The 15,038-nt window shown below is 46.6% G+C and overlaps 1 protein-coding gene across 1 annotated transcript in view; it reads left to right on the forward strand.

Moving 5' to 3' along the window:
- Positions 1 to 15,038, forward strand: part of LOC147105243 (metabotropic glutamate receptor 4-like) — a 1,649,895-nt gene that overhangs the window by 1,164,508 nt on the left and 470,349 nt on the right. The window lies entirely within an intron of this gene.

A 15,038-nucleotide genomic window follows, 5' to 3' on the forward strand; every position in this document is an offset into this window, starting at 1 on the left:
GGCCAGAAGGGGCCAGCGTTTGGAAGTGGCTTGAGAGCACCTTGCTGCGCTTTAGGGGGCCATGGGGACCCGTATCTGCACTGGCAGTCCTACTCAGAAGGACTTCCATGAGGATCTGGTTTCTCTGTTCAACAGATGGCCAACGCTCCTCAAGAGATGTCATTCTCTTATGAGCACTCACCATGTTTTCCGTACCCTGGCGAGTTATCTCCTGCATGGAGGTTGCCAACCTTTCCATGGTGATGCGTTCATGCGCCAATGATTCCACAACGGCTCTGCTCATGGTCGCTATGGACTCCTCCATTCGCTCCACACTCGCAGCGACCCTGGAGACAAAACCTGCCAGAGGCTCCCGCATCTGTGCATGGAGATCCATCACCTCTTCTCTTGCGGATGGACCCAGAGGCAGAGGGTCGATATGCAGCGCAGCTGAGCTGAGCTGGCAGAGTCCTGCGCCCTCCAACGAGGACTCTCCACTGCTGTCCCTGTCTCCAGAATCTGCTGAGGCTCACTTGTGAGCTGTGAAACACCAGGTGACAACACTACTCTATGTCCCGAAGGTACCCCCCGAGGTGTGAGTGTCTGCGCTGGTGCTGGGTGCGCTTACTTCTGCTGACGCTGCGCCCTCAGAGGTTGGAGCTTCCTCTGAGGAGTCTGGCTGCACAGCCTCTTCCTCCTCCACAGTGAGGACGGGGGCTCTGGATGGTACTGTGGGGGAGTAAAGGAAGGAGTTAGAGATGTAATGCCAAGGTTCTTCTGGTGACTCCCAGCGAGTTGGCATCCGCTGACACCTGCATCCATGCAGCATTGGTCTCAGTGGGAGGCCTCTTCCTCCCTGACCTAGGGAAGACGACCTCCCTGTGGGCCCTAACCCCATCCAATAATGCCTGCACTGAAGCCTCGTTGAATTTGGAGGCAGCTCGGGGTCTGGCACTGCCCACAGCTGCTGCAGGCTCCTCTGCCATCCTGTGTGGTTCATTTGGAAGCCTTCAGAGGATGCAGTGCTTGCTTTGGACCTTGAAAGCACCACGAATGATGACATCATACTGTGGGGATTTCTGACTCAAATTGGACAATTAGCAAGGCTTCCCACATGCTGGGAATTAATTGGCCACTCGAGGGAAAATTGTGTGGAGCTGGCTGACACTTTTTTATGTGTGTCAGAAACCCCACATTCGGGGAAATCTGACCAGTGCAGCTACGACCAACCTAAAAAAGGGTATCAGGACTGCCAAAAGGAAACGGACACTGCGGATAGAGGATCATTTCCACAACAACTCGGACCCATGGCGCATGTGGCAAGGCATCCAGTCCATCACTGACTACAAGAGCAAACACACCAGCCCCCCGGTTAGCGATGCCTCCCTTCCGGAGGAGCTTAACAACTTCTACGCTCGCTTTGACAGGGACAACAGGGAGCCGGCTACCAAAGCCTTGCCACCCCCGGAAGACCAGGTGCTCACTCTGTCGACCTCCGACGTAAGGGGTGTTCTACGCGGAGTGAACACACGTAAGGCTGCTGGACCTGATAGCATCCCTGGATGGGTACTCAAGGAATGTGCTGATCAGCTGGCTGATGTCTTCACCACCATCTTCAATCTGTCATTGGCCCAGGCAGTAGTCCCTACATGCTTCAAGACCGCTACCATTATTCCTGTGCCAAAGCAAACGGCTGTGACGTGTTTGAACGACTACCGACCTGTCGCACTCACACCCATCATAATGAAGTGTTTCGAGAGACTGGTCCTGGCTCACATCAAAGCCAGTGTTCCCGCCTCTCTTGACCAACACCACTTTGCCTATCGTGCAAACAGATCAACGGAGGGTGCAATCACAACTGCTCTACACTCTGCACTGAATCACTTAGATGGTAAAGAGACCTACATCAGAATGCTGTTCATAGACTACAGCTCAGCATTCAACACTATCGTCCCCAACAAGCTGGCCACCAAACTCCACACTCTTGGCCTGAACACTTCCCTCTGCAACTGGACCCTGGACTTCCTAATAAACAGACCCCAGTCTGTCAAATTAGGTAACCACACCTCCCCCCCCCCCCCGACCCTGAACACGGGGGCCCCACAAGGATGTGTGCTGAGCCCCCTCCTCTACTCCCTCTTCACCCACGATTGTGTGGCTGTTCATGGTTTCAACACCATCATCAAGTTTGCGGATGATACCACGGTGGTAGGCCAGATCACCAACAACGATGAGTCAGCCTACAGGGAGGAGGTCCAGCATCTCGTGAAGTGGTGCGCCGATAACAACCTGGCCCTTAACATCAAGAAAACCAAAGAAATCATTGTGGACTTCAGGAAGTCTAAAGGCGGAAGTCACACCCCCATCCACATCCATGGGGCTGTGGTGGAAAGGGTGGACAGCTTTAAGTTCCTCGGAGTCCACATCACGGAAGACCTCTCCTGGTCCCTCAATACCTCCTCTCTGGTGAAGAAGGCCCAGCAGCGCCTATATTTCCTAAGGAGGCTGAAGGGATGTAACCTGTCACCCCTGATCCTCTCTAACTTTTACCGCTGCACAATAGAGAGCATCCTGATGAACTGTATCACAGTATGGTATGGCAGCTGTAGTTACTATGACCGGAAAGCCCTGCAGCGGGTAGTCAAAACTGCCCAACGCATTACTGGCACCCGGCTACCGACCATAGAGCACATATACCAGAAACGCTGTTTACGGAGGTCACGGACCATCATTAAAGACCCTACCCACCCCAGCCACAGCCTGTTCGCCCTCCTGCCATCTGGGAGACGCTACAGATGCATTCGCACCCGAACGACCAGATTTAGGAACAGCTTCTTTCCCAGGGCTGTCATCCTACTGAACTCCGCAAATAAACTCTAAAGCCTGCACATCTGCCAATGCACTTTACTATGTTTATGTTAATGTATTACAAGCCAAATGAATGTTGAATGTTTAAATGTCTTAATCTAAATGTACACTCTCGGGAGCCGCAAGCCTACATTTCGTTGTACTGCACTTGTGCACTAACAATGACAATAAAGTTGATTATTATTATTATTATTATTATTACAAGCCGAAAATCTATATTATATTGGCCCGTATTTTCCGATCCCTATGGGTGGGTACGAGGTGTGTACACATGCGTAGGGAACTCGCAAGTGCCAGTTTCAGGCATGCAAAGCACATGCGCTGAAAACCGGCATTTCCGATGACACCTGCCCTGGAGAATGGCCTCTACGGGTGGAGAGTTCCGCTTTCTGCACAACCTCCGCCTACTGAAAACCTTTAAAAATCTTACGCCTGGTAAAGGCAAGTGTAAGGCTTGCTTTTACCAGCATAAGAGTTAAAAAAAAAAAAAATTTTTAATTTTCACTCATTTTTAATTTTAAAATACTTTTTTAAAAAAGGTACATTTATTTTTAGCCCCGTAAAAAATTTTAATTATTTTTTCAAAAAATTAAATTTTTGTTTAAAATATTTAATTTAATGTAATTTTAATTAATTTTTAAAACGAGATTAAAAAAAATGTTTTAATGTTTTGGTGTTTTTTTTTAGTTATCCCAATTCATACTTTTGACAGGTCGAAGCTGTCAAAAGTATGAAGGGGGATTCCCTTCTCCCGTTGGTTCCCCTTGGCCCACGTGATCCCAGGGATGCTTGCGAACTGCATGGGCCCCTGGGATACCTGGGCCCTGCGCATTTTGACTGGAGAGGCCCAGGATCGGAAATGGCCAGACCACTGCAGCCCTTAGGTAAGGGCGTAGATTTTTTCCTGATCGGGGGCCTCTGCATGCAGGAAGCCTCCGATCGGAAAATACGGGCCATTTTATGTACCAACCATGAATCAGAGCTGGCACGTGTTTGGTCGTTGCATGCTGATGTGCTCTCCTTTTAGCTAAATAAGAACCAGTGCCTTAAGAGCATCTATGTGCTCACTCTTCAGGAGGCCACTAGGATCTAATTATATGATTGTAGTTCACCAGAAGCAGTTGAAGCCACTGCTTGACAACAAAATAGATTGGAATGAGCCAAAACCTTAAAGGATAGGAATATGAAACAAACAAAGGTGAGGAAAGGTCAAGAATACATTGGAGGAAAGGTCAAGAATGCATTGGAGCTCCCATGTCAGTTGTATCTGGTGTGGGGAGTACTGGTCTGCATAGTTTCCAAATGTGAATGGTTTATTTTCAGCAAAGTATTACAGAGTGCTGTAACAATGGCCATCAGAATTAATCTGCTAGAAAAGTAAGAAGCGAGTCTGGAATATTAATGGGAAGACCAGGGTTAGCTTTAACAACAACAACAACTTGCATTTATATAGCGCCTTTGACATAGTAAGATGCCCTAAGGTGCTTCACAGGAGTCTTATCAAACAAAGTTGAAACCGAACCTCATAGGAGATATTAGATCTGGTGACCAAAAGCTTGACCAGAATGATAGGTTTTAAGGAGCGTCTTAAAGGAGGAGAGAGAGGTGGAGGTGTTTAGGAAGGGAATTCCGGAGTTCAACAGCTAAATGAACTGCAAAAGGATCATTAACAGGGCTTCTAGCTCCTGATGAGTCTTTTCCCAAAGTGTTGCTATATATTCCATTGCCACTTTCCTGTGTGCTATCAAAAAGCTACATGAAGCCAAGATGATATGGTACATTGCAACTGTAATGCTAAATACTCTTTCATAGCTAGTTAATTTTTACAGTCAACATATGCTGAAAAGCAGCTTATATCATCCCATTACTCCAGGGTTGGAGTGCTCGTATCTGTTGAGAGAGCTGATCAAGACTGCTCGTTAGGGCGAGAACCATTTTTGCTATGTAAAGTAAATTTAAGTAGAGTTTTTTCCGTGCAGACAAGAATCCCTGTAGTATTTGGAAGCCAGCCCTGCACCTGAACATAATAGACTGATTACGGAAACACAAGGGATGACAAGTATGTTTGTGTTTTACATGGGTGATCAGTGTCTCAGAAACCAGCATCTTTTTGCTGGCAAAATTTCATTGTGTGGTTTAAAAAGTGGTCACTTCATAAAGTACTGTGGCGAAACTTTTTTGCGTAACGCTCTCCAGCAGCGAGGTGCGTGTGATATGCATTTTATGGCCTTGTGAGCACAGGCAAACTGTCACACAGGTGTTCAACCAGATGCCTCAATGCCATCTAGTGAGGAGCCCATGGCCTTCACAAGCCATAGAGCTCGCCTCTGAGAGCTCGACACAAGGGGAGGGGGATATGGCACATTTTGATTTTTGTTGTTGTTACTATTTTAACCCAAAGGATTTGGCAAAAGAGTTACATTTAATGTTGGGTTTTTAAATGCATAGTATAGTCGCAAAAGTTTTTTAAAAATGCTGCGATTGATGGGTTGGTGTTGAGCTAACTTTGAACTTATTTTCCCATAGATTGTAAATAATCAATGTATTAGCCCGAATCTGCAATCGTTAAACACCTCGCACCCATTAAAATATAAACATACCTGTCATCCCTTTTGTTTCTGTAATCAGTCTATTGTGTTCAGGTGCAGGGCTGGCTTCCAAACTCTGTGATCCTTTTTGTGGCAGTGAACAGTGAGAAATATAAGGACCAATTTTAACGTGGATATAGTAATCTGGGATGTTATGATTAAGGTTATCCACCAGATGGTGCTGTAGCCAATGCTGCTACTAAGGTCAGAGGTTTGCTTCCTGTTAAGGTCAGAGGTTTGCTTCCTGCATAAGTCAGCACAAGGTGGAATGCCAGGATGCTGATGCAGGCTGTCTGTAAACGTGTTTCCCAGTTGTTAATAAAATACTCGTGTTAATTCTACGATATCGCCTCTTTGAGTCCTTGTTCCACTTAATGGATTTATCACATTTGGTGACGAGGCAACTTAAGGACCCTGCATAAAGAAGAAAAGTCTGCCAGGACGTTTAAACAATAAAATCACAAGCTAAAGTTAGCTACAAGCTGGAAGAGAGCATGGCTGCCACGGTAGGAACGGTTTCCGCTTTTGATATTCAAGCTCAAACCTGGGAAGAATACTGTGAAGTGTTGGGTTATTTTTTCGAAGCAAATGAAATAAATGATGCCGGAAAAAGGAAAGCCATTCTGCTTAGTTTAGTGGGAAGCTAAACCTACAGTTTGATGAAAAATCTGCTCAGTCCTGAAAAGCCTGGAGACAAATCATTTATTGAGTTAGTGGCTTTGCTAAAAGAACATTTCAACCCTAAGCCTAGTGAGATTGTACAGCGGTTCAAGTTTAATTCAAGGAACTCTCATCTAGTCCAGCTATCTTCCAGAGGACAATCGAAGGTGTACTGCAAGGGATTCCACATGTTTCCATCTATCTGGATGACATTCTGGTGACGGGAAGAACCGGCCAGCAGCATCTGAGCACTCTGAGAGAGGTACTACAGAGATTGGAGTGGGCAGGGTTCTGGCTCAAGAGGAGTAAGTGCACTTTCCTGGGGAATGAGGCAGTGTTCCTGGGACATAGAGTGGATGCCACCGGGCTCCATCCACTCAAGGAGAAGGTACAAGCACTGCAGGACGCCCCTGCTCTGACAAATGTGGCTGAGTTAAAAGCTTACCTGGGACTGCTGAACTATTAGAACAGGTTTTTACCAAACTTGTCAACTGTGTTAGCACCTCTTCACAACTACTGCACAAGGAGACACAGTGGCAGTGGGGAGAGGAGCAGGGGGTTTCATTTGAACAGTCCAAGAAACTGATGCTGTCGTCGGATGTGCTGGTTCACTACAATGCAGAGAAAGACATCATTCTCTCTTGTGACGCTTCACCTTACGGGGTGGGGGCAATTCTTTCACACTGCATGGAAGATGGAACTGAAAGACCAATAGGGTTTATGTCCTGAACTCTAACACCAGCGGAAAAAAACTATTCCCAGTTAGACAAAGAGGGGTTAGCAGTAATGTTTGGGTTACAGAGGTTCCACAAGTACATATATGACAGGAAGTTCACCATATGCACTGATCATAAACCTCTTCTCTCTCTTTCCAATGAAATGAAAGCAGTTCCACAGATGGTGTCGCCCCGGATCCAGAGGTGGGCAGTGACGTTGAGGGCATATGAGTAGGTCATTGTCTACAAGGCGGGCAAGTACCATGGGAACGCAGATGCCTTGAGCCGTCTTCCACTGCCAGGCACACCTATCCGTGCAGCTCCAGAGGACAGAGTTTTGATGTTGGAGGACACTGACACGGCACTTGTGACTGCAGAGCAAGTAAGAACATGGACAGGTAAAGATCCAGTACTGTCTAGAGTTCAAGAATATGTGGTGAGGGGATGGCCACAGCATCCGGAAGGGGCTGACTTCACACCCTACAGTGTCAGGAAAACAGAGCTGAGTGTGCAGGATGGTTGCGTGTTGTGGGGAGCACAAGTGATTATTCCACGGCCAGCACGACAGTCTATCCTAGAGCAACTACATCAGTGTCATCCTGGGGTCTCGCGTATGAAAGCCTTGGCTAGGAGTTACTTGTGGTGGCCAAAGCTAGATGAGGAGATAGAAAATCTAGTCAAGACATGCAGCACTTGTCAGGAACACCGGAAGGCACCAACAGCGGCTCCTCTCCACCCCTGGGAGTGGCCAGATAAACCATGGAGAAGATTGCACTTAGATTATGTGGGTCCATTCATGGGGAAAATGTTCCTCATAATCATTGATGCACATTCCAAATGGATGGATGTTTATCCTGTAAATTCTGCTTCCGCCACTACTACTATAGACTGCCTGTGTCGGAGCTTCAGTAATCAAGGGCTACCGGAGATCATGGTGAGTGACAATGCCACTTGTTTTGTGAGTACAGAGACAAAAGAGTTCTTGAGAAAAAATGGCATAGTGCAGGTGACCTTGGCTTCATATCATCCGTCCTCGAATGGACTTGCGGAGAGAACCGTACAAACATTTAAGGAGATGATGAAAAAAAGTGCAGAAGGGAGTTTAGCAGCCAAAGTGTCACGGGTTCTGTTCAGCTACAGAATAACACCTCAATCCACCACAGGACTCTCTCCTGCTGAGATGTTATTAGGTCGTAGACTACGCTCCACTCTTGACCTTGTCCACCCAGACCTAAAAAGGAAAATGGAAAACCGACAAAACAAACAAAAAGAGGACCATCACAAAAGAACAAAGAGCTGAAGTTTTGGAGAAGGAGATGCGATCCTTACCAGGAATTTCAGTTATGGACCAAAGTGGATTCCTGGCTTCATAGACTCAATGACAGGTCCAGTATCATACAAGGTCATGTTGGGAGATGGTAGGGTAGTACGCAGACATGTAGATCAGATACTTCCCAGACAAGGGGAAATTGAAATGAAGGTTCCAGATGCAATGACTGAAGACAGGGTTGCCCCCAGTTATCCAAGTGCATCTGTGGTGCCACCACCAGGGACCGAGATAATTCCACAGGAACCTATCCGTCAAGAGGAAACCATCGTTGCAGAGTCAGATACTCTGAGCACTGCTCAGGAGCAGCTGGTGGCTTCACCACAAACAAGCAGGGACTTTACTGTTAGATGTTCACAAAGGACTCGCAAGCCACCAGAGAGATTGATACTGAACTGTTAGCTTCATCAAGTATGGAACATGATGAATGGAGACTCCTTATGTGACCCTCAGGAATGGTTGTTTGTTAAGAAATTCATACTGAAATCTTAAGGGGGGAAGGGATATAGTAATCTGGGATGTTATGATTAAGGTTATCCACCAGGTGGTGCTGTAGCCAATGCTGCTACTAAGGTCAGAGGTTTGCTTCCTGTTAAGGTCAGAGGTTTGCTTCCTGCATAGGTCAGCACAAGGTGGAATGCCAGGATGCTGATGCAGGCTGTCTGTAAACGTGTTTCCCAGTTGTTAATAAAGTACTCGTGTTAATTCTACGATATCGCCTCTTTGATTCCTTGTTCTTGTTCCACTTAATGGATTTATCACAGTGGAACATGAAGTGGGGATGCAGGAGCTAAAGCAAGTGGCGAGCCGACTGGCCTGCTGGAGAGCGAGGCCCAGGTGATTTTATCTCCCGGGCCTCATTAACATGCCTTGACTCTGATCTCCACCCAAAGCCACCACTGCTGGTGGGCGGGAATCAAAATTGGTGCGGGGGCTCAGGCTTCTACCAGGGAACCCACGGAAATGGTCCCCAGCAAGGTAAGTAATGACTGGAGGAGGGTCGGCATGTCCGCAATTGGGGGGAGGGGGGATGCCCGAGGCAGGGAAGGCCTGAGGTATCTTAATGGGGCCAGGAGGAGCACTCCTACTTTTTCTGGCCCAAAAAGAGCCTTTGAAAAATGTTGGTTTTAAAAAATCAATTACCTGGGCCTCCTTTGATCGGACATCCACTCCTCTGAGGTGGGCGGCCTCCCTGTGTCTAAATTCCAGCAAATAAAATTGGTGGGGTGCGGGAAAGTATTGGGAATGTGGCACGCACCTCCCCGCCATCTAACGCTTGCCCGCCCCATTCCTGCTGGGCAGAGGGGTGAAAATTATCCCTCTAAAATATAGACTGGGATACAGTTAGGCTGCTGCATGAGGAAGTCAGGATTTTACAGAGAAGCTGCGAAGTAGCGAGACCCATCAAAAGGCTGCATAAAGGATACATTGCGGGGTCAGTTAGAAAGGAGTTGGTTAAGTAGGATGACCCACTTATGCAGGGAAGCATAATAAGTTCATTATTGCAATATTATTATGCAAAGATAAGTTGAACTAAGTGAATCCGCTCATACCTGTTGCTCTGCATGTTCACGCAATGTGAAATAGAGTATCTTTATGAGTTACGTCATGTCTTCTCTCACCACGTATCTGCCTTCAGAGAGATCGAAGAAATGCACGTGTGAAAGGCACAAATATCTACTTCAAGTTGCAAATAAGATACTATTGTTATGCCCCAGTTAACACTGTTGTGCAAATAGAAAACTGGCAGTGTGTGTCAATTCTCATTAACGTAAGATGCTCAGACTGCTTACAGGAGCGGTTGACACCACTGAAGACAAGGAAGTATCAATGGCAGACCCAAATTTGCACAGAGCTGAAAATTATAGAGCCGCAATGACAATAAGGCACACAACACATGGAATGTGTCACTGGCTTTCCCACAGGGTAAAGGGACTGTCGGTTGCATCACAGCTTCTGTATAAAAAATTGTTATAATAGAACATTATTTTACAGCATTAAAAAAAACATACTTTAACTAACAATGTGGAACTCGGTTTTTACTCGGGCTGTTTTATTCCATATATGGGATGACTCCATATATTGACTTTAAAAACAATAAAGTCTTGTGTTAAGCATGTAAATTGATTTAGAATTACATGAGTACCAGTTTTGCCTTTAATGATGCAGCTAAGCACAAGTTTTTCCCTGCAGCGATGTCACTTGCTACAAGTGCCTGGAGGCAAAAAAAAACCTTTTTGTTTCATTTTATATGAATCTGTTCACATTATAATGCTACTGACCTGGATTTACTCTGACCACAGCCATTGTTAACTGTGAAACAATATATTTTTACAGCGCAGCAGACATTTTTCCACTCTGAGTTCCACAGAAATCACAGAAACCCCACAGTGCAGATAGAGGCCATTTCGGCCCATCGAGCCTGCACCGACACATATCCCACCCGATCCCCGTATCCCCTACACCAACACATATCCCACCCTATCCCCGTAACCCCACGTATTTAATCCCCCTAACACTAAGGGTCAATTTATCATAGCCAATCAACCTAACCCGCACATCTTTGGACCGTGGGAGGAAACCGGAGCACCCGGAGGAAACCCACGCAAACACGGGGAGAATGTGCAAACTCCACACAGACAGTCACCCGAGGCCGGATTCGAACCCGGGTCCCTGGTGCTGTGAGGCAACAGTGCTAACCACTATGCCACCGTGCTGCCTTAAATGAACATTTCTTTTGCCACGAGAATATTATGTTGCCATATAATAAAACTGTACAATAGGCAATTGATGGGCAATTAATTTGCACAAAACGTTGACTTTAAGGCATTTGGTAAAATGAAGATATATAAACGATTCATTTTATCTGTATTTATTTAGTTTTATTTCTTTATTGATTTTTATCCTCCCCCATTGCACCTTCAGGGTAACCTTCTAAGTCAGAACAGTGCAATGATGTGGCTCAAAAGTACCTTTGATGCCACTCAGCAGTGACTGCACTGTAGGTTAGAACTTCTGATTGGTGAAATTCATGGACCAACGCCTAACGCACTTGTTACTACCTTCATGTGTGGGCTAGTTTTGCCCAGCCATTAACCCAGTCAGTTTAAATGGACTGATGCCAAAGGAAAGTTGTACCCCCAGTCATATTAAGGAGCTCAGATAATTAGTAAACAGTACATTCGATGTCACTTACCAGGTTTCTATTTATATTACGTTGATTGCTATAAGCTACATTTTACACAACAGTTGTTTTGTATTTTACAAGGGAATTACAAGGTTCCAGTAAACAACTTGCAGATATTATAAAAGTAGCAATGAATTTTTAACCTGAAAGCAGTTGCAATTTATCAGATTATTCATTCTTTCATTCCATTGCCAAATCTCACTATCTTACAGTTTCGAAAAAAATATGATCAAGTAATCCATTACAGCTATTTCTAAAATCTTATTTCTATTTCTGATCAGCCACCACCACACATGATTTTTCACAAGCTACACAGAACATCGGTCCAAATGCAATTATTGGAGTCCATCTTGAAGTCCATTTTGAATGCATCCCTGAGGAAGATCATGATATGGTGCTGTCATTAATATGACCAGGCAAAAAACTGCACATTTTAAAGTTACGTAAGGTGCTTAACTTTGTAAAGGATTGTAAGTGACTTCAGGAGGATAGAGACACATTGGTAGATTCAGCAGGTGGATGTCAGATGAAAATTATGGCGAAGAAATGTGAGGTGACTTGAAGTGCTGTAACCTACAGGGCTACGGACCAAGAGCTGGAAAGTGGGATTAGGCTGGGTAGCTCTTTTTCGGCCAGCACAGACACGATGGGCTGAATGGCCTCCTTCTGTGCCATAAATTTCTATGAATTCTATGATTCAATTTGACATGATGAAGAAGGAGAGTACATATGCACTAAATGGTAAAATTTATAAAGGAGTGGAGGAGCAGAGAGAGATAAGGAGATCCGATGGCGGTGTAGAAAATTATGAGGGGTTTTAATAAGATAAGTTAGGAAATGCTATTTTCATTGGTCGATGAGATGTAACTAGAGGCCATAAAAGAACAAACTGAGGGGTTAGGAGAAATATTTTTATGGGGAGTCTGAGTCTAGAGAGTGCTGTTGCAGTACACTTTTCAACTAAGCAGGTCGTTATAAGCAATGCCAATCTTGTCCTTGGCTAGTACATGCGTGCACACACACAGACACACACACAGTTGACAGCTGAAGCACGATCTATGCTGATTTTTGCTTCCCTTAGGCCTGATATTGTCCCATTAGGAATGCGCATGAAAAAGGTGCAGGGGAGGCTGTGGTTTTCCCTGTGGAGCCCAGAGGAACACTGATCGTGGTATTCCCACAAAGGAAAGTTTTACACTTATCTGAAGCACATCAGCTGTAGACCTGCTTCTATACATCAGGAAATGCCATTGGGGTCCTATTGACGCCATAGGACCCCGATTATCATTTATGCAAGAAGTTCCCACTGGAGTGCAGTGGCTGCCTCATCCGCTGCCAAAACAAACAGCATTAGAATCCAAAATCAACGGGAATGATTATCATGAAATAATGACAGAAAATGCTGGAAACACTCAGCAGGTCGGACAGCATCCTTGACGAGAGAAACAAGAGTTAACGTTTCAGGTCTGTGACCCTTTGTCAGAACTGGAAAAAGATAGGGATGTAACAGGTTTTAAGCAGGTGCAGAGGTAGGGAAAGGGGGGGAGGGAAGGAAATAACAAAAGGGACAGTCTGTGCTGGGGTGGAAGGCAGGAGAGATTAAGGGGGAAAAATTGGGTCGCTACTTTTAGCGCCCCGAAAATATTAGCGCCCCGCGGCCAAAATTCACCAGTAGTGCCCCAAGAGGGAAGCGGGGCGCTACTGGAAGCAATGTGAGTGAATCTCGCGATGCTACGTACCGCAACGCCACGCGCTGCAGCACGTCGCATCGCAGTACTGCAGGCCTTACTCCCCTCATTAAAGGGGAGGAGCCTAGCACAGCATAACCCGGGGCCCAGCTGGGCCACCAGGGATCGGAGTGCCAGCAACAGAGCCCGGCACTCAAGAGGAGTGCCGGGCTCATGGAATGCAACCGGCACTCTGCAGGGGGGCTGCTCAGGAGGCCGACGATGGCAACGGGGGCAGGTGCTGGCAGGCGACCAGCAACAAAAATGGCCGCCTAGCACCGCCCCTTTAATTTGCACCGCCCTGGCTGCAGGTAGGCCCCCTTGACCCCGTCGGACATAGTGTCCGGAGCAGGCAGACCTGTGTGGGAGCGGCAGCGGGACCCGAGAGAAAGCGGAGCGGCCATAAAGGAGCGTTGCAGCGCAGTGCTGCGAGTTGGGAAAGAGTCCGAGAGCGGGAGTAGTCCAACAACAACATCTGCGAAACCGCTAAAGTGACTTCACAACCAGGGAAGGAGCTGATTGGTAAGTAGGACCTGGTGAGTATTTCTACAGTCCAGTCATTGAAGTAAAAGTAAGGTCTCTAGTTTAGAGTAAGTAGTGTTTAAAGTGAAATAAGGTCCCTAGTGTATTTAATATTCTTTAATTTAAAGGAAGTAAAGGGAGTAAATTAAGGGTAGGACATGGCAGGGCAGCTTGGCAGCGTGGAGTGCTCCTCCTGTGCTATGTGGGAACTCAGGGACACTTTCGGTGTCCAGGGCGAACACATGTGCAGGAAATGTCTCCAGCTGCAGCTACACGAAATCCGCATTTCGGAGCTGGAGCTTTGGCTGGAGTCACTGTGGAGCATCCGCGAAGCTGAGATCTTCATGGATAGCACATTTAACGAGGTGGTCACACCGCAGGTAAAGAGTGCACAGGCAGACAGGGAATGGGTGACCGCCAGACAGAGTAAAAGAACTAGGAAGGTAGTGCAGGAGTCCCCTGGGTCCATCTCCCTCGCCAACAGATTTTCCATTTTGGATACTGCTGGGGGAGATGGTTCCTCAGGGGAATGCTGCAAGAGCCAAGTCCGTGGCACTACGAGTGGCTCAGCTGCACAGGAGGGGAGGAGAAAGAGTGGGAAAGCAATAGTGATAGGGGATTCTGTTGTAAGGGGAACAGATAGGCGTTTCTGTGGCCGTAGACGTGACTCCAGGATGGTATGTTGCCTCCCTGGTGCCAGGGTCATGGATGTCACTGAATGGCTGCAGGACATTCTGAAGTGGGAGGGCGAAGAGTCAGAGGTCGTGGTTCACATTGGTACCAATGACATAGGTAGAAAGAGGGATGAGGCCCTGCAACAAGAATTTAGGGAGCTAGGTAGCAGATTATAAAGCAGGACCTCAAAGGTTATAATCTCTGGATTACTCCCAGTGCCACGTGCTAGTGAGTATAGGAATAGGAGGATAGAGCAGATGAATGCATGGCTAAAGAGTTGGTGCATGAGGGAGGGCTTTAGTTTCCTGGATCACTGGGTCTGCTTCTGGGGAAGGTGGGACCTGTACAAGTCGGACGGGTTGCACCTAAACCGGAACGGGACCAACATCCTTGTGGGCAGGTTTGCTAGTGCTGTTGGGGTGGGGTTTAAACTAACATGGCAAGGGGATGGGATACAGAGTGGAGCTACAGTAGGGGTTGATGCACAGCCAAATATAGAGGAAAAAACAAGTCAGCCTGGAAGGCAGAGCAAATATGTAATGGCACAAGGGAGTACAGCAAGGCTGGATGGCATTTATTTTAATGCAAGGAGTCTTGTGAGTAAGGCAGATGAGTTGAAGGTGTTGATGAACACATGGGAGTATGATATTGTTGCTATCACAGAAACATGGTTGAAGGAGGGGCAGGACTGGCAGCTCAATATAGAATCTTCAGGTGAGACAGAGGGGGGTGTAAAAGAGGAGGGGGGTGTCGTAATATTAATCAAGGAGTCAATTACTACTGTAAGGA

This window comes from Somniosus microcephalus, chromosome 18 (assembly GCF_052327205.1).
Source record: "Somniosus microcephalus isolate GS21.2 chromosome 18, FLI_Smic_1.0, whole genome shotgun sequence".
Taxonomy (NCBI): Eukaryota; Metazoa; Chordata; class Chondrichthyes; order Squaliformes; family Somniosidae; genus Somniosus; species Somniosus microcephalus.